This window comes from Silurus aristotelis (assembly GCF_946808225.1).
Source record: "Silurus aristotelis genome assembly, chromosome: 5".
Taxonomy (NCBI): Eukaryota; Metazoa; Chordata; class Actinopteri; order Siluriformes; family Siluridae; genus Silurus; species Silurus aristotelis.
This window is the reverse complement of record NC_139578.1, coordinates 2,227,660-2,249,023: the sequence shown is the minus strand read 5'-3', so window position 1 is coordinate 2,249,023 and position 21,364 is coordinate 2,227,660.

The following is a 21,364-nucleotide window of genomic DNA, read 5'->3' as shown; positions in this document are numbered from 1 at the left end:
GCAGAACTGTCAAAAAGGCACAAAACCCCCTACAGAGTCCAAAGAACATTTCTTTGAATGTGTGTTTTTTTTCAATTTTATTTCAGTTACAGTTCGCCCGTTAGCAGTGCATTCATTTGACGAATTTTGGATCGGTGCATAATACGCGTTCCCCCGGAGCAGCTTCATCTCCGGCTGAGCCCCTGAATCATTCTGGTGGGCGCCTCGGATTGTTCCCCTTCGCATGCCTTATGAGTAAAAAGTTATTTTTGCTTATTCTTTAATGCACTGATACAGCCATCAGAAAAGCCACGTGTCGACGATCGAGACGTGAAATCATAAGTTTGTGCTTGTTGGAACTCACGTGTTTTTCGCATGTAGTGCAAGCTCGTTTATTTGTCGAAATTAGCGTGTTAATAACGTGTTAGCGCAAATGAGTTTTAACGCCACTAATTAAAAAAAAAAAAGATTGCATTTCTGCTTAATCATTTTAGTTTAATATAAGTAAATTAATGTATAGAGAGGGACAAAAAAAATAAAAAAATAAAAAAACGTTTAATAATTTTGTATATGTACATTTTTTTTCTCTACTACTATGACAATTAATAATAATAATAATAATAATAATAATAATAATAATAATAATAATAATAATAATTATAATAAATATAATAATAATAATAATCATAATCATAACAATAAATACAACTGAACAAATACTGATGCTTTTTTCATCAACAATAGATAATAATGAAATAAATAAAAAAACTCAAAATAATACAAATCTAAATGCCAAGCCAGCACCGATTTTATATAGATAAATAGATTCATTTATATTCATGGCATTTGGCAGACACCCTTATCCAAAGTGACTTACAACTGAGCAGGGGAGGGTTAAGGGCCTTGCTCAAGGGCCCAGCAGTGGCAGCTTGGTGGTGGGATTTAAACCTGTGACATTCCGACTCAAAGTCCAATGCCTTAAAAACTGAGCTACCACCACCTACCAAGATCTACCTAGACAGACAGACAGACAGACAGACAGACAGACAGACAGACAGACAGACAGACAGACAAACAATAACAAAACTAAGCTGGAAAGCTTTAAATAAAAACTAATGCTTTACATTAAGAAAATGATACCATAATTCCTTGTGTTCATTTTAGTTACACAGGATTATTTTTTTCAACTTAATTAAACGTGTCTTACAATGTCCACATTTTTCCTATTGCTAAAATAAAGCCCTTTATATTCTCATGTGTTATGGTTCCAGCACTGTCAGATGTGCACCTACATTGTCTCGTTCTCTACGTAAATGTCTTTACAAAAGCCTCGATATTTGTGGTTCTATAAGACAATTGAGCATAGTCCAAAACAGTTCTTTTACAAACTATTGAATTAGAAAACAAAAAAAATAAAATAAACGTAGCAGCAGACTCAGGGAGCAAATTTACCCTTGATGCTTCAGAGTTTTCGGCAGTCAAAGCCCAAGGTTGAATAAATTAACGAGTGCCACGTGTCCCGGATCCTCTTTCGTGTCTGTCGTCTCGTGTAGTCACATTACAATCACGGACAAATCGGCTTTGACGGTTCCAAAAGGTCAACGGGGAACAGGTGCGTCCTCGAGCTTAGACGAGAACGGCATCCTAATCAAAATATTTCACTTTGCGGTAACCCAGTGGGCCGATGTAATTATAGGGACATTCGGCATGTGTGTTTACAGGTACTTCAATTTGTAACGTCTGCAGAATGAGACGGGTTTTATCAACAAACTATTTTGTTTGTAAATCTTTTGGTCGGCGTGATACAAAAGAAATATGCGAAACCGTTTTGCAGTGTGAACTTTAAGAACTACTTTTCCAAGTACTGTAATGCCTCGTCTAATTTTTAATGGAAATTCCACTTCTACCTCTAAGAAATTCATTTTAATTTTCATGAATTCTCTATCAGACCTGTACCTTTTATGGAGTTATATGTATCTGCATCTAATAGCGATGTGCACGCATTCATCGACAATACACACGTGATTATAAAGAAAATGTACTGCTAAAGAAATGTTTGCTAATCTGGCTTAAACTTTTACTCGTATTTTTTACCCTGCGAAGTTTTTTACGCTGCCTCTAATGCCTATTGAAATGCTCATGCAGCACTTTGGAAGTTTGTTAGTTTCCTTGGTGTTGTAGTTCTTTCTTTCGCTGGTCAAAATCGAATTTCCCATATTACGACTTCAAAGGAGACGAACACGCAACAGCCAATCGGCTTTCTGTTATTGGTGCGAATTTCTCTCGGATTGTACCAAATATAATAATAATTTAGGGTTCGGTTAAGGCCAGTTGCTAACAATGTATTTTTTGAAGGGATATAAGTCTTAAATTTCATTCTTAATGACCTTCGCTCTGGATAAGGGCATCTGCTAAATGCCGCAAATGTAAAAATGTATACTGTCTGAGCTAACAATATACTGAGAACTAATCAATGTCTGATTAATCAAAAACAAGAATCTGCTGCCACTGTTCTATAAACATCAGGCGTCAAATGACTTCCAGATAGTTACTAGGTAAAAGCCTGCACTACACAGCTTTTCATGAAAAGGTTAGTAATCCCGACAATTCTTTCCTGTTCCATGTTTTCGTGTGAAGTTCAGCTTGCACTTCCTCATATCGTGGGTGATATATCATATGCTCGATGCCAACGTGGTAATATTGCTGTCGCAATCAATGTTTAACAACTTATCATGGTTGTAATAGCAATAGGCACTGGAGTAGTGCTAATACTATTTCATTGATAACACTTCAACATGCCAGCGCTGAAACAGAACTGTTTCATTTACACTGAAATTGAGTGAAAACAAAACGCCTCAGCAAGAAGAACTTTCTTGAGATGATCATAGAACTGTCTGGGGAGAAGACTTTTAAGAAGAAAAAATGTTGTACCTGCCCCTTTTGATAGTAAATACCCCCAGTGTGTGATTTTTTTTTTAGCTTCATTAAAGTTTGCAGTTACAGGGTATGGTATATTAAGCTACAGGCTGTAAATCTGTCAACACATTGTTACCCCTGACTTCCTGTTTCAAAAGGAAATACATCTCTCTCTCTCTCTCTCTCTCTCTCTCTCTCTCTCTCTATATATATATATATATATATATATATATATATATATATATATATATATATATATATATATATATATGCTGATAGACAGGTGTTCAAATACTTATTTGCAGCTGTATCATACAAATAAATCGTTTAAAAATTATATATTGTGATTTCTGGATTTTTTTTTTTTAGATTATGTCTCTCACAGTGGACATGCACCTACGACGACAATTTCAGACCCCTACATGATTTCTAAGTGGGAGAACTTGCAAAATAGCAGGGTGTTCAAATACTTATTTTTCTCACTGTATGTATATATATATATATATATATATATATATATATATATATATATATATATATATATATATATATATACACACACATACAACATTATGACATTATAACGTTATGAGCGGTTAAGTGAAGAACACTGATTTTCTCTTCATTATGGCAAATGTCAGTGGGTGGATATATTTATTAGGCAGCAAGAGAACATTTTGTCCTCAAAGTTGATGTTAGAAGCAGAAAAAATGGCCAAGTGTAAGGATTTGTGCGAGTTTGACAAATTGTGACGTCTAGACGACTGGGTCAGAGCGTCTCCAAAACTGCAGCTCTTGTGGGATGTTCCTGGTCTGCAGTGCTCAGTATCTATCAAAAGTGTTCCAAGGAAGAAACAGTGGTGAACCGGTGACATGGACGACCGAGGTTCATTGATACACGTGGATATTGATATGCGTCATATTTTAACATATTTGAATCTAGATCAACATGGCAGAGGTAGAGCTGCATCTTCCTGGAGACAGTAAAGGAAAAAGAAAAGTCTGGTTTTATTAAATAAAGATCATAATTGTTTGTGAATGCTTTAGAAGTCAGTCAATTTATGGTTCGCTGTCAGCCTGGACCAAAGAAATGAAAGTGAACAATCTGTACCATATTGAATCGCATAGCTTCATATTTTATTTCAACGAATGGAATCGCATTGTGTTGAATCGAATGCTTTAAATGTATCTTTAATGTATCTTATCATTGGTTATGCTTCGAGATGCAAATCGCATCGGCCTCAGTTATACAGACAATATTTAAGTCAAAATTCTCACTAACAATTTCATATATATGATTTCCTGATGTTGTGGAGAGTCACACTTAGTACACCCACCTGTTGTTTGACTTCTACGTAGTCATGTGGCAAAGCAAAACTGTTTAACATTCCCATTTTTACTCTTTGACCTGTTTGACAATTCTGGTACTGATCACTGAAAGATGCAGGAGCTTCGTCTGAGTCCATCCGAAATGCCTGTTACCTTTCACACTCCCAGCTTAAATATATCATGATGCCGCCTGATAGGAAAGGCCATGCACAATGAATATGAAAACATAAAAAAGACTAGAGGAAGGAAAGGTTAATAATAGCCGTCCTGGCTGTATAAAATCCGGGGGTCTAATGCAATTTCCTTTCACAGGTATCAAGCTAACGAGGTGAATTTTTACACAGCAGGTGAATTTTAACACAGAGTCTGCAGGTTTAGATTGTTGCCTTCTTGCATGATGTTTCTTTGCCTCAAAACCAGTTCCCCATTTATTCTGAACCACTTTCAAAAGTGTTGTTTTTTTGGGTTTTTTTTGTAGCACTCATTATCAGTTTGTCGCCCAGCAAATTGTCTAACCAGACCCTGAGACCCGAAAATTTGTAGAGTAGCTGTCCTTGAGGGACCTTGTTCATTACTCACAAACATCAGCACGTCACTTTGCCGTGGATCCATTTGTTAAAGCTGTCAAATGTGCTCTTTTAAACGAGGCCCGAGCTAAAGAAAGGGGAAATGCGGCAGGCAGAAATTGAAACTGAAATGTGTTGTCGCAAAGAAAAAACCTGCTACTTCCTGTCTTTCAAGCTTGTTAAAGACCAGTCCGCAGATCCATCGCATGTCGGTTAAGTCTCCTCCACAATTCAATGTGATTTTGAATATATACATGATCTGCTAACTAGCATAGATCGTTTCTAGCCCAATTAGAGTTCTCCTGATGCATTCATATATTTATACTGTAGACATTTTTTCCAAACATATTTTTCAGGATCTCGTATCCTATATATCTTAGCAACATGTTTTGTAGCTTTGCATACGGTTCCTCTTGAAGGGTAGCAGCCCTTTTTTCATCAGTCACAAAATTACACGTTTTACTGTGCCGTTTTTTTTATTTTTTTTTATGTTGATAGGCAACAGTCTGAGGTGAAAAAGACCACCTCATGCACTAGTAATAATAAAAACATCATAAAAAGATATAGGATATATTCGAGGGTTTATGTGGTTGGAAAGCTGTTATATGAAATTACGACACCTGGCCTGTGAGGCCCCGTATTGTCTAGAGTACTTATGGTTCCCTAAAATGGTTCCGTATAATTCCTTGGTGAAAAAAAATGACCTTTTGCATAAAGATCATCCCGGCAGAACAGGAAGCAAACCTAGGATTTGAATCGAATTGCACCTTTTCTTAACAGATTCGAAGGTTCCTGAGGCGCCGTTATTGAAAAACAATCAACACTGTGTCGGGAGGCCTGAAGTGATGTTTAGAATTGTTTTCCCATAAAAACAGGCGCAGTCGTGTTTTTCGGAGCCTTCAAGCTACAGGGTGAATTAGAGGTTGATCAATTGCTAGGCTGTGCTCCGAGATTTCACATCCTTCTCACACCCATCAACGGATAACTCAGTGAGAAATCATCGAAGATCATCCATCGCTCATTTCTTTTAAACTGTTTGATTCTCGTGCAGCGGCAAGATGTTTATCAGCCGAGTGACGGCACGCCGCCACTACAGCCGGGATCTCCCTGGTTCTCGAAGCGCTTACAAGAATGCGAGGGGCTTCCTGTAAGCAACATGTTTTCACTTCTCATGCATACAGCCGGGAGAATTAACAAAGCACCTGCTGCATACTAATGAAGGATGTTATCAGGTGATGTCATTTCCCTAACAACTGCATCATTGAACACGTTTGACCACAAAGCCAGGAAATAGCGTACTCTCAACGTGTGATGTTTGGTAAACAGTGTTATATGTAGTGACGGCTGATAGTGATGTTAGATAAAATGTGCAAACATCTGTATAAAAATGACACAAACCAGAAAAAAAACCCTGAAACAACAGAAGTCTTTTTTCATTGCCTTATTTGTAAATCTGATTACACCAATCAGGCATAAAGTTATGACCACCTGCCTAATACTATGTAGGTCCCCCTTTTGCTGCCAAAAAACAGGAACACGTCTGTTGGATCGGACCACACAGACCAGCCTTTGCTCCTCACGTGCATTAATGATCCTCGGCCGCCCATGACGCCGGTTCACCACTGTTCCTTCCGTGGGGCACTTTTAATAGATACTGACCACTGTAGACTGGAAACAGCCCACAAGAGCTGCAGTTTTGGAGATGCTCTGAGACCCAGTCGTCTAGACGTCACAATTTGTTAAACTCGCACAAATACGTATGCTTGCTCATTTTTCCTTATTCTAACATGTCAACTTTGAGAACAAAATGTTTACTTGCTGCCTAATAAATATATCTACCCACAAACAGGTGTCATGATAAAGAGATAATCAGTGTTTCTCACTTTAAACCTCATGATGTTATGCCTGATTGGTGTATACTAAAATATCAGACACAATCGCACCTCGGAAATTATTGCACTGATCGGTTGATGGGCGCAGAACTCACAAGAAAGAAAGATGGAGACGGATAGACGGTCACTATCTGAATCTGCATTTGCGATTTCTCTCATTATCATAAATGACATTCTAACAGAAGTTTTATTTTTTGCTGCAATAACTCACATTTGACTTGTCATGGACTGTTTTTTTTGGTATTTGGTTTTTCCTTCAATTAAAACTTAGTTTGTTTGTGAGATAATTGATATCTCCTTGTCCTTTTTTAAACTACTAGGATTGCTCTTTACATCACTCTTTACAGCTGTAGTGAGCTCAAAAGAATACATCTCAGAATGCATTACATATAAACCACAGTAACATATTTTAATGTATGCTGAGTAACCATGGCATGTCATGCCTAAAAAACCTGAATTTAATCCCGGATAAATGGGGAGGGTTAAATGGGGAGGGTTACGTTATGAAGGGCATCCAGCGTAAAACATGTGCCAAATCAATTATGCAGATCAGGAATCAGAAGGATGATCCGCTGTGGCGACCCCTAATGGGAGAAGCCGAAAGAAGAAAAAGTAGATTCTCAATAGGGCCAGGATGTTTTTAAGCCAATGTGGAGTCCATACCATGAGCATCTAGTGGTTCATACATTTCATTATGTTTCCTCAGGTATATCATTTGTATCTGACGAATGCAATCTTGGTTTTAAAGGTTTCGAATTAAGTGGGCGTAAGTATAAATAGAAAGTGACCTATTATTTGTGACCCATATTTGATACGTCAATCGATTTCTTGTCGCTAAACTCTTTCTCGAGCACGTTCTCGCAGCACCACCGCTGCTACGGTATGTGAAAACGGCGTATTACAGCGCTACGGAGACTGAGGCGTGTCCTGAGAGTCACCTAGATGATGGATTAACATGGCAGAGGTAGAGCTGCAGCTTCCTGGAGACAACAGGAAAAGAATGTCTGGTCATTTATCTGATAGATACAACCTTGGTTTTGAAGCCTTTGAAAAGTGTAAATCTACATTCAACTGAAAACCAGAATATTTGCATGAACTAAAATCTGGAACAACTGCGGCTTGAGTTTAAGTGGGCCTCGAGGCTGCCTCCTTCTGTTTAGAAGTAGGTGTTACACAACTGGTACTCCATTTAAAGGCACCATTAATGGGCTCAGTTATTACCATTATTAAAGAAACATTAAGGTTATTTCGATTTAATTGTTGTATACTAGGCGAAATCTGTGCAACCGCCAACCCCCCAACCCCCTATCCACTCAGCCCCCCTTACCTAAACCCTAAAGCTTTTTGGGTAAGTAACAGAATTTCAATTAAATCAGGACATTAAATATGAAGGCGCATTTGTTAATTAGCACCCGGACTTGTCTGACGCTTGCAAAGAATGTGTGCACGTCTCTCTCTCTTTTACTCTCTTTCACTCTTTCTCTCCACCCAGGGGGCTCAGTCAATCCACACATCCTTTGCAGCTTGTTTTGATCGATGGCATTGCATTTTTGATTAAAGTGTGATGAATCTGCATATCAAATTTATGACAGGGCTGATAGATTGAGCGCTACAGTACATATTTTAGATACCAAAAAAAACATACACACACACACACACACACACACACACACACACACACACACACACACACACACACAACCTCTGACCTTGAATTAACCACAAGCCACTTTGTTGTTGACCTTCATGACTCAGAATGCAAAAGTGTGCAAACGCTTTGCTCGAGGCTCAAATGTCTGTCTTTTGCTCCTAAGATAATTAGCCTCCCAAAAATGCTAACATGCCCTTTTTAAAGGCGCTTTACAACTAGCTAAAATTAGCATGATTCACATGAAGACCCGGTTAAACTAAAGGCTTTCATCTTTATGTTCAAGCTGTCAACTGAAAGAAAAGTTTTTGCAGGTGATAAATAAAGATTAGACCCTGATATTAGCTATAATTAGCATGATTACTTCAAGACTGAATAAAACGTATGGTTTAATGCCATTAATATGATGACTAGCCCTAACATTAGCTTCAATTAGCTTTTATAATTGAGCTTAAGACCTAATATAAAGTATGGTTTATGAGGGAGCTTTTATTACTGATTGGTGATTGAGTGTGTGACTGAATGAAAAGTATGGTTTAAATAAGTGATGTCAGTGATAAATAACGACTTAAACCTAATGTTAGCTATAATTAGCAAAATAGAGCGCAACATGGAATAACAAGTATGGTTTGTCAGTGGTAAACGATGACAAGCCCTAATGTTAGCTGTAATTAACACGATTGAGCTTATAATTGAATAGAATGTATGGTTTTTGTCAGTAATATGATTAGCATGACTGAATAATTAGCATGACTGAATAAATTATATTGTTTATTTCAGTGATAAACCAGGACTAGCCTTAATGTTCACAATCATTAGCATGATTGAGCTCAAGACTGAATAAAAAATATGGTTCATGTCGATAAAACAAAGACTAGCCCAAATGTTTGCTAACTGTATAATATATGTTTAATGGCAGTACTGTAATATGATGACTAAACCCTGTTAGCTATAGTTAGCATGATAATTAGCATGATCAAGACTTATTAAAAAAAGTTTTGTTTTATGTCAGTAATAAAAGAAGACTAGCCTTAATGTATGCCCAACTGAGCTTAAAAATTAATAAAAAAAAATGTTGTCAGTAATATGATTAGCATGACTGAATAATTAGCATGACTGAATAACATATATGGTTTATGTCAGTGGTAAAACAAAGACTAGTCCTAATGTTAGCTATAATTAGCATGATTAACCATGTAACTGAATAATATATATGTTTATTGTCGGTAATATGATGACTTTACATGTCCGTTATTTGGCAGATGCTCTAATCCAGTACGTCTTTATAATAACAATAATCACCATCATACAACTTAGCAGATATGAGGTTAAGAGCCTTGCTCAGGGGCCCAAAAGTGGCAACCTGTTGTGGCTGGGATTTGAAATTACAACTTTTGGAGCCAAAGTTAAACGCCTTAACCACTAAGCTACCAACTCCCCACTGTTTATGTCAGTGAAAAATGATGACTAGCCATACTAATGGCTACAATAAGCATGGTTGAGTTTAAGACTGAATGAAAAGTATGGTTAATGTCACTTAAAATTCACTGAAAAATGCTAACCCGGCTAATGGTCAAAGAATATTGGCCCTAATGTTAGCTAACAGAATAAAATGTATTTTTTCCCCCTCTAACCAGCTAGATGCTAATTAAGATTTTAAATATGTGACTGTTAACCCAAACTGCTATTTGAAAAAAGAACACTAACATAGCTAGTCATATTTAGAGTTTAATTAAGAAGATTGGATATACCGTGCGGAATCTTTTTTAAGTTCTGACTCAATTTCCAAACACGACTAGACTAGAGACTGATAAATTGCTTTTCACATGCTAAACATGCTAATTTGAAGGACAAACTTGAGGAACTTGGTTCAGCATGACTGCAAGACCTGCCAGTGGCCTTCCATTTAGAATTTTAGGTCTTGATTTTTGTATTTGCATTTTCTCAGTATAAATTTTGCATTTCATCATTGAAAAATGAACCATGGCAGCAAAGGATCTGAGGTAGATTATGAGAATTTGAGGCAAATCAAGAGGTTAACAGCTAAAAATGCTAAGCTACCTTGTGATGAATGGACACTAATTTTAGTGTCAGACTGATTAATAGCCTTGACGCTAATCTCACCTCGCCAGCTTTTATTTGTTATCACTATTTTATTTGGCTTCTGCTTTACAGTAAAGGTTCTAAAAAGCTGTTGTGCTCTTATGCACGGTGTTATTGAAGGATGGAATACTAGCAGTCAAGCTCCCTTGAGCTTAAGCTAAAGGTGACTCGAAACTGACACCAAGTGACGTCCTGTCACTCTTGAGTGATGCACTGGTAAAGAGTGTGAGACGTTTTTTTTTTTTTTTGATCGCAAGTCTACAAAATGTTCATAGTCCCAGTGGTAATCAGACACAGGTGCCGATAGTGATGGATTCCTTCATGCTAGAGGCCCCCGCTTGATCGCCCCTTACGAACGCACTCCTTGATCAATACGCATTTTCTCCTTAAAAAGATTTGTCAATCCACTTTCATAGTACTAGAACTGTCACTCAGTTTAGCGCAAATCAAGCTGGATGAATAGATTCTTGGGTGGGTGGGTAGTTTTTTTTTTTTTTTTTTGGTGTGGACGGACTATTGTTACCGCAAGTCGCTCGCAGATCACAGTGCATTTGAAGTGTTAATTTGGGCTCGTCAGAAAATTAATGGGGGAATTCTTGATTGGAATAGGCGTTTTATGCTAGGCTGCCTTTATTCAGCCATTCCAAACAAATGGTCTCCCTGGCTATGCTCGCAGCCATCTGTATATACAAAGCAATTAAAATTTGATTAGGCAATTTCCGTTCGCGAACGCCATGCTGTTCAGCGCATGCATATTCTTTTATTTGGAGAACCATTACAAGCCTAGCAGTCTAGATAAAGAAAAGAAAAAACAAACACACAAAAAAGACATTTAAAATTGGTCATGGACCATTTCGTTTTCTAATGAAGCTCAAGCAAACAAATCTGCATTGTATATATTTAAATTGTGAAACCACACTGTGCTGGGGTGTGCACATTGTGTCGGGGGTTAAAATGATATCCTGTGTGAGAGGTATAGCATAGACAGCATAGGATATCATTAAAATAACCCCCCCCCCTCTGATGTTGCCTTGACTGCCAGTCAAGGCAACAGATTTTACAGCTTGTTCCACCTCATACAGAAGTACCCCAGGTGGGCCTATCTAAATATAGCTTCACTAACAGCACTTGATCTGGTCTTTACAGTGGTACAGCCCTGTCAAAACTGCTGGAACAGGATGTACCAGTTCAGGATTAGCTCATCTAAAAATCTAAAACTGCTCCCATTGCAGAAAAATAGCAACTAGTCCACAGAGTACTGTTAATGAAAGCTCTTCCACAAATGGTGTCCAGATCGTCTGTCCAGACAGTGGCGAGGCTTCATCTACACTGCTGTTGTCATCATTTTGTTGCTCCTGTTAGGGGTCACCATTGCAGAGCATTGATTCCTAGCTACAAGGTGGTATCAAAAAGAGACGAATGGTGCGACCTGGCGCTATTCCGACCACGTGCGTTACCAGGTCTGCGATTTCATCATGGACAGTGAGATAGAACAAAGGGCAGACGTGAAATTCTTTGTGAACCTGGGCAAATCTTCCAGAGACGTTTGATATGACATACGTTTGGCAATGCTGCGACGAGTCTTTCAAGATGTTTTGAGTGAGTCATCACTGGAAATTGACAAGAGATCAGGAAGACATTCAACGAGCCTTCTAAAAACCTTCTAAAAATGTCGAAACTGTTCGGCATTTCGTGCATGATGATCGCATGAACAATTCACATGATCTGATTTCCGCACTCGCCTGATTGGCGCCTGCGGACTTCGCCGTTCATCCCAAAGATGAAGATCCGGCTCAAATGTTGGCATTTTGAGACCATTGCGGCGAATCGCAGAAGGTGCTTGACATGCTTCGAAAAGAAGATTTCCAGGACAAGTTCTCTGTATTTTGATATTGGAACCAGTAATGAGAGTGCCCTGGCTTGGGCAACCCCTCAGAATGTGGCCATCAAATCCATTCACAGGAATCAAACCAAGGTCTTTTTGAAGCACCATCAATGATGTTGCTTCTACAGGCTTCTAAACTCATTCTGACCTTTGGGAAAGGGGTTGTAAATCTGTATTGGATCTCAATTTTTGAAGGAGTCATTTCCGTGCATGATTCCAAAAGTACATTGCTACCAATCATATCAGCATTGGAAAGCTCACCTTGCTTGCTTTGCTGGAAAGAGGACTCGGGCCATTTGTATTTTGTTCATCAATCGATTGACCTTGCCGTTCAGCCGTTTCTTGTTGTGCCGAGTATCTGTTGTACGTCATAAATATAGATTGAATTTAGAAGAAAGACAAAGCGATCTTCTCTGTCTAATGAAAGGCTGGTCTACCAAATAGCCTACTGGCCAGATATCCCTGACCATGCACGCTTCTTAGTCGTATTACTTGAAAACATGCAGGTTCTACCACCTTAACACCATCCTTTCAAGTTTGTTGGTCATCTTTGAATATGTTTTTAGTTAGCTGTAAGTGGTATTAAACCAAACAGTATCACTATGGATTCATTCAGGGCGTGTTATTTTTCAGATCCAGGCGAGGTTTCAGGAAAAGATGGCTGATTTATGATTGATGATCTATATTCCATGACTTGAAGGTACAGTATTTATTCAGGGTGATTCACCTCCAAGCCTGCATTCACACACAAGTTTATAAAACCACATAACTAACAATCATGTACCACCGGGAGCTGATTAGTAATTAATTCTGAGTTCATAATTGGATTAATTTAGTAATAACAAAAAAATGGCAGCTGATAGTTTTCGGGGGAAAAAGTTTCTTTTATTTTTTTTATTCAAGTCCGTACTTCTTTACAAAGCCCTAACAAATTCCCAACTTGTCATTCAGTTATTCATCCTACAGCACATTATACAGTAACTATCATGAATTATTCATGGTCTGATAGTTACAAGTGTGAGGAATGTAAATGTGGATCCGCATACTACAAGGTTACGCAATTAATAATATGTACAGAAATCATTCCCTAGATATATTTTTTGATCCAAACCAGATTATTATCAGCGTACAATTTATTTCATAGCTTACCTCGGTACATTTAGCATCCAGAAAGCTGAAAGTCATCCTGTGATATGTATATCATGCTTCGATTGATTTATTGCATATATAACACACTATATCACAGTGTAATAACCCGCAGTTTCCTGCTTAACCTTAAGCCGGCATATTGGTTCAGTTGAAGGTCCAATCTCCACTTGAGCTGAGGAATGACACTATTTCGGAGCAGATGCGTGAGATGATGCGGAGATCAGTTTCGCTGAGTGCTCGATGTCCTTGGTGTATCTATTTCGCCGACCGTGGGATGGGCTTTTTCTTGCCTGCGCTTTGAAGAATCGTTCTCTCACGCTAACACCATTTCCTTTCAGAGAAACCAAATCTAATCTTACACAGCATTCAAGTATTTGGAAGAGGAAAAGTAACTAAAGTAACTGTGCTGCAGAACAGCTAAACCCTCTGAAAACTTAGATACACTTTATTGCCAAAAGTATTGGGACACCGAACCTTTCCTGCCATATGTGTTTCTTCTTCAAAATGTGCCTCAAAGCTGGAGGCATACAATTGTAATTCTTTGGATGTGACATAATACAATGTTCACTTGAACTTGGAAGCCCAAAAACTGTTTCAGCATGGCGATGCCCAATGCACAATGCCAGCTCCATTAAGATCTTCTTTATATGGTTTTAAGAGGAAAATCTCCTGCTATAGAGCTCTGACCCCAACCCTACTGAACACCTTTGGAATAAATGTGAATGCTGACTGCACCCTAGGCCTCCTCACATCACCTACATCAGTACCTGACTTTACTAACCCCCTTGTGGCTGATTAACACAAATAGCCACAAGCAAACTCCAAAATCTAGTAAAACATCTTCCCAGAAGAGTAAGGGGAATTGTAAGGGCAAATTGGGACTTAATGTGGAATGTAATGCGCAAAAAGCACAAACCGTACTTATGACCAGGTATACATTTGGCAATATAGTGTATCTTGACGAATTTTGGCAGGTTTACTTAGAGATTCTGGAGCTGATAGGTGGGTTGGTGCGCCAAGACTTTCTCAGTTTGCTCATCATTTTCCAATGATGTCAAAAGCAATCCAAACTGGAAGTAATATAATTGTGCCAGACAATAGTCTTGGCTAGTTAGCAAAGAACGATCTTTCAAGTGAGATCATGTGATCAGAGCAAGGGCTAAATCTACTTGAACCACTTTTGGCATTTTGGGTAACTACGGAAACCACTTGCAACCAACATAATAATTTAGTTTAATAATCATTTGAGATTTTTGCTTGTCTGACTGTTTGAACATGATCCCCATGTCACACCGTAGGATCTAATTTGTCCTAATGTCAGACTTTACAGGTCAAAAACTGATGCACACAAGAAAAAGACTCATCCCAAGTTTTATGTCATCAATCCCTTCAGACCTGCATTTTATCAAAACGGTAGCTATCAGCAAACAAAAACAATCTGTGCAGGACCTTTTGTTTATGACATGACATAAAAACGTCCTACAAACACTCCTTTTCCCTTCACAGCTCGATAGGTTTTTCTTCTCGCTGTACCGTGCAACTGACTCGCTGTTTTGCTAATTGTGTCATCAGGTTTTTGGTTGTTGTTTTGTTGGTCATTGTAGGAGAAGTCACACTGCAGGAGAAAGTCTGTAATCTCGGATTATAGCAATTTTTGGGATTTTCAAAAACGGTCTTAGACGACCAAATCGTGGCCAAAATGTGCACCTGGCTTTACCGAAAATTCATTTGAAATCGGACCTTGTGCTATTTATAACCCTGGAACCAATCACCATGAAAGTATATTCATTCAAAACTCCTTAAAAAAAAAGGAAGCTTTGGCTATGGAACATCAGGTCCACCACTTTGGCCCCTACTTCAGGTCCATAAAAGCTCATTTCTAAATCAGTACATAAATGCCAACACTGCATTACAAGGATCTTTTGATGCTTAGATTGTTCGAAAAGACCCCACGCGTTCCAGCCTTTGACCCAAACATCTGTTAGCTGTTGGCACCATTTTTTTTCACAACTCTGTAAACACCCGGAGGTGGAATAATGTTTTTTTTTTTTTTTTTTTTTTATATCATAGATTTCTATTCTGTCAGAAAGATTGGAAAAGATGTTCAGCCCATGTCTTTTAGGAATTACTGTAATGCTCCAAATTTGCAGGGTTAGCAAACAGCTGTCTAGAACACTATTGTCTTACAAAGATTGACCTTTTTTTTCCGGCTTCTCACTTTGACCCTTCTCACTGGATCAGTTTCTTTCTTTTTTTTTCATATTTTATTTTGCCTAGTGGAAACCCAGATGTAAAATGGTAGATTACATGTCAATAGGAACTATGTCTAGTCTCTTAACACACACAAAAAAAGGGTCAAAGAGCTTCTGGTGGAAATGAAAAGGACTGTAAATGTGCTTAAAACACTGACCAGGTGCAGCTTTTATAGTCGTTAAAGGGGTTGTTTGGTCAAAAGGGCAAAATGCAGCTGGTCAGGCAAGACTCATTTGCTGTTAAAAGTTGGCTTTTCTGGTTTTATAAAGACGCCATTGACGCTACGGGTGTGAAGGAACGCATATTCGTACCGAAATTTTTCGGTGCAGGCCTTTCGGTTCGGAACACGTCTTTTTAAGCGGAACATAGTTACAGAGTTCCCTCAGGAACGTATCAAATGGCTAACCGCAAGTTTATTTAGTCTCCGCCTTGGACTTTGAGTGCATTTTTTATTATCATTATTGAACCTGAAAACATACACAACAATGCCATGGGTATAAACAGAAACTAGAGTTAGCACAGTGTCACTGTGGCTACTCACTCCGTACTGGAAATACGATTTGTTTTACGCATGCATGAAAAACGCTAAAGAATCCATAGCGCTAGAATGAAACAATAAAAGGAGAAAATCTTGACAATTCTGCATATTGAGGGAGTGAATGGATGAAGGATGGAAGGAATGAAGACATTTGTTAAAGTATGCTGAAATAAGTAGAACAGTTAAGTAAATCATATCATTCGAAAATTCAATATTAAATGTAAAACAACTTACATACAACTAACACACTTATATACACATCTGTATTACCCAAATGGGGTCTAACAAATGAAAAATATATAATAACATTTTTGATTTATTTAATTTTACTTAATTGAATTTGTGCCAATTTAATTGCTTATTCAATTAAATAAATATAATAAAACTATTTTGAAGGTGATAGTGTGTAAACAGTGATAAATAAAGTACTTTCTTGTAAACAGAGCTAGTCCCAATAATTTTTCCTTGGACTTTACTAAAATTGTGTGATCATTATAGTTTTAGGTAAAGGACCAAACCATGTCAATTTAATATCTGTTTGTTTCTTTAAGCAGAAAGTGCTTGGACCCCGATCATCGCTATATATTTATGTATATTATACGAGTTGGTAGCAAAAAGTTTAGTTCTAGATGCTTTCGGACATCTTAAAACTCTGCAGTAGAGCTCAATATTAATGCTCTGGACACTTAAGTATGTTGAAAAAGAACCTAGTCTCAAAAAATTTTTATACCAGCGCAGTGAATAAGATGTTGGACTTTTAAATGGAAGGCTATGGGTTCAAATCTGCTACTGCTGGGCTCTTGAGCAAAGCCCTTAACTTTCAAGTGCTCAGCTGGATAACTAAGATGATTGTAAGAACACTTGCCAAATGCCATAAATATAAATATACTAAAAGTACTATAATGTGGTTTAAAACTAGTCTTGCTGGAACTGTGTAATAAATATATAGTCCTCCTGGATGCCTTACCCACCATAAGAACTGAAAAAAAAAAAATTATATAGAAAACAACACAGAAACCACAGAAGGAGATGCAGGAAATAGGCCAAAAATTTATTCAAGTCTCTGGCAGGAGCAGAATTATATCGTAATTACACCCTCCTTTCTTTGTCCAGAGTGCTGTTTGTCCTTAAGTGCGAACAGCACTTTCCGTTTCCATGAGCAACGTAGTATCCCAAAATGGCAAGGGAAAAAAACAAACATGGAGGACAGAAAAAGCTATTTTGTTGCTGTCGTTGTTGCTTCTGTTGTAGTCCTGCCTCTCGCTTGTTACCTGATTGTGTTCACCTGTTTCATGTTCTGAATTTTTGAGATTCTCGATTTCTAATCTTTGTTTCGTTCTTTTTTCTTTGCTTTCATAGGCTGCGTTTACACTTGGCGTATCCGGATGTTGTACACATACACATTGAAAATACAAGTATAAACGTAATGGGCATCCGACGTGAATCGTAGGAGGTGCTTGACACGTGTCGAAAAGAAGACTTCCAGGACACTTTCCAGAAGAATGCAGGGAAGAACGCTGTATTGCCGTCCAAGGAGAAGGTGATAGTGTGTAAACAATCACTAGATAAATAAAGTACTTTCTCGTAAGCAGAGCTAAGTCTTTAACCTTTGTGATACCACCTAGTGTATTGTACGTTTATATATACAAATAATACATACTCGGACACGGTTAGCGTCTACATGACAAAAGTACTCGAGCTAACTTATTAGTGCCGCGTAATATCGTGGTGTGACTTTCTTAACGTTTGATGAGGCTGTCACCTTTGATATCACTTAGCTTTCTCCTGCCGTTCGGTGGCTCGTAAACAAGATTAAAATGTGAGGAAAGCAGGTCGTAACAATAAATCCCGTCAGTCATAAAACATTACAGCTCATTCCCGCCGAGGCGGTTGAAGGATTGATACCTCGGCTTCGGCAGCGCCATTATCGATGCACCGAGCCAGCGAACACTGCCTTATCCCTGTTTCTAGGTTTTTATGCTTTGCTCATGATCGGTGCGTATTAACTTATTAAACTGCCAAATTCATTGAAAGATAAATAAATAATATGGACCTAACCGGATTTTATACCACAAACCTAAAAGGTTGCATAGTCAGAAGAACACAACCTGCATCTAACAAGGGCGTCACGTCGTCGCAAAAAGATCCTTGAAGGTCCAGATTGTTCTAGAATGTTCCCAAGAAGTGCAACAAAGTTCTGGAAAATCAGGGAAGAAAATTAGAGAAGCACCTAACAAGCTCTAAGAATCATTTTAAAAAACGACACTTCCACCACCATGCTTCACAGCAGGGAGTGTATAAGTTAAACCTAAACAATTTGATAGAAAACGAAGCCGCAAATATTTCTCACTGATATCAGATCCACTTTTGTAGTCTCCTGTTCCAAAAAGAAAAACTTGCCTACCAGCGTTATATGTCTGCTCTTTCTTCCGCACATAAATAAAGTTTTAATTAACTCGGCCCACGCCGTGACCGCGGTGCTCCTTTGGAACATCTCAGGAGCAGCTCATCAAAGTGCGCTCTTCAAACATCAACTAGGGCGATGTGAGAATGTCGGGGAGGAAAGAAAAAAAAAAAAAAGGCCAGCGAGATCAAACAAAAAGATCATTAGTGCTCTATCCTCCATGCCCCCCCCCACGAGGACCGGGCTTGTTGGCTGATATCTAAAAAAAAAAACAACAGGGTATAAACAATTTAATTTTCTGAAACAAGGAATGTGTAATGTTGAAGAACACAATTTAGCAGGGACGTGATCTAAAAAAAAAAAAAAAAGTAAACATTTTAAAATATATAATAATACAATATATTTTTTTTTTATAATCTAAAATACACATAATTATTGGCACCCCTACTGAAAAATTTCTAATTTTTTACATTTATTTTAATTCCCAATGCTCTTTCATTGGCTTTGATTATTTCCTGTTACATTCTGGGTTTCAAATATGAGGTTGCAATTTGTTACAATTTACAATTTGTGCCCTCCACCACCAGTCAACCCAAAAGGTGAATGAAGGACTGAAATCCTACCCAGCGAAAAAAAAAGGGAAAAAAAAAAAATTAATGGCTGGGTGTCAAAAATTCAGAATCCTTTGTTATAGAATGGAACAGGTGGGCAAGTCGACAGGAAGGAGATGCATGATGAAGGTGTCTGAGATTACAAACCCTATTACAAACCTCGCACATATCTAGCCTTATTAGATATTCCGAGGAAAGGAGCGCGGTGATGTTATGCGGAGGCTTCCACGGCGGCATGTCCGTCAAAAGAGAGAAAAAAGGCGCTGTCAAAATATTCATCAAATATTGATGGCTGCAGTTTACTTTACGTTGAATAAAGAGAGAGAGAGAGGGAATATCGCAATAGGTATGGCTCATGAGAGATGATCAAATAGCTCCGTCTTTCCATGATGAGACGAGCGATCCATATTTCATAATTCCGACCTCTGCCTTCAAACGTGTCATGTAATAACTCATAAATCGAATTTTGCCGTGTAATGGACTAGAGGGAGGTTAGATATATATTTATGCACCTAGGGGGAGCCGAAAATGGTTCGGCCTCCCCGCGAAGTGCCTCGTGTTCCCCCGTGGTTAGACGTAATTAAGAAATACATAAATAAATAAAATGGGAATGACTGCAATCCCGGATCGCACACGTCGTCTCGTTTTAATATGCTTAAACGCCAAATTTTTCTTACGTGCAAAAATCATAAGTCGTTCGGCTCGTGGGGATTATGCCGAATTAATCCCGTCTTCATTCGAATTGATTTGCATAGTTGCACTGATTTGCTACAACTTAATTATAACTATACAGAGTTCATGGAAGTCGTAGGAACTGAATATTTAACTTAAGACCTAAATACAGTTACAGAGAGTTACAATACAGTACAAATGCGCGAGACACAGCAAGCGCTAACGGCTAACGGTGCTCGACGCAATTGTGTGTATGCATTTTTCTTACTGTCTTTTTTTGATTTGAAATGTTTTGTCCCGGTAATGAAATCATTTTTCTCCTGCAATTTCATAACATTTTCTGGGTTTCGTAATAATACTGTACCAAGATGGTGCTCGGCGTCTCAGACGTTCTCTCTCTCCACAACGCTGACACAACTGGAGCCTTTTTACAGGTGTATCAACAGCAGTAGAGCTGGACAGAGATGGACGCCATCCTTTTTTTGGGGTTCGACATGTTTTTTCTGATGCGGAAAGGTGAATTTTGCTTTAACGGACGGTCATTTTTGGCGCTTTAACTCGAGCGTAGGTGGCACACGAGTCTCGGTTTTATTACGTCAACAAATTATGTGACAGGTCGTTCCTCTAAGAACACTCGCATAAAAAGTCATAACATGCAGATTTTATGGTCATAACGTATTCATTTATCTGGTCGCAGGTGGCGGGCTCTGCAGAAATATTACTCGCAAATGCGGTTTTTTTTTTTAACCATTTTATCATTCTTGACCCAGCAATAGTCATTTCCAGGAACTTTCTATGCCGGAGAAGTACAAAAAAAACCCACACAATAAATACTGAGGTAAAAAAGTTTTCTGTGAGGAGATAAATGTTCCTGAAAAGAGTCTCCAGTGTCAGTTCCTGCCACAGAAAGTTTTCCGTGTAAAATTGACATTTTGGTATTTGGCAGAAGCCCTTATAAAGAGCAACTTACATTTATCTAATTTAGAGGTAAATAGCTGAGCATGGGGATTAAGGGCCTTGCTCAAGGGCCCAGAACTGGCATCTTGTTGCGGCTTGGATCTTGGATCTTATGACCTTCGGATCCAAAGTCCAAAACCTTAACCATTAAGCAACGAGCTTTCCTTTCTTTCCTGATTTAATATGCCATTTTGGAACATCCCATTCCACAAGGAGAGTGGAAGAGAAGGAAAGAGAGATCGAGAGAGAAAGATAGTAAATTAGAGAGAGATTGAAAGAGTGTCAGAGAGAGAGAGAGAGAGAGAGAGAGAAAGAAAGAGAATGATAGGGTGATTAAGTGTATAAGAGAGAGTGAACAAGTGAGAGTAGAGAGAGAGAGAGAGAGAGAGAGAGAGAGAGAGAGAGAGAGAGAGAGAGAAAGAGAGGAAAAAGAGAGGTGAGGGAAAAAAAGACATTAAAAGAG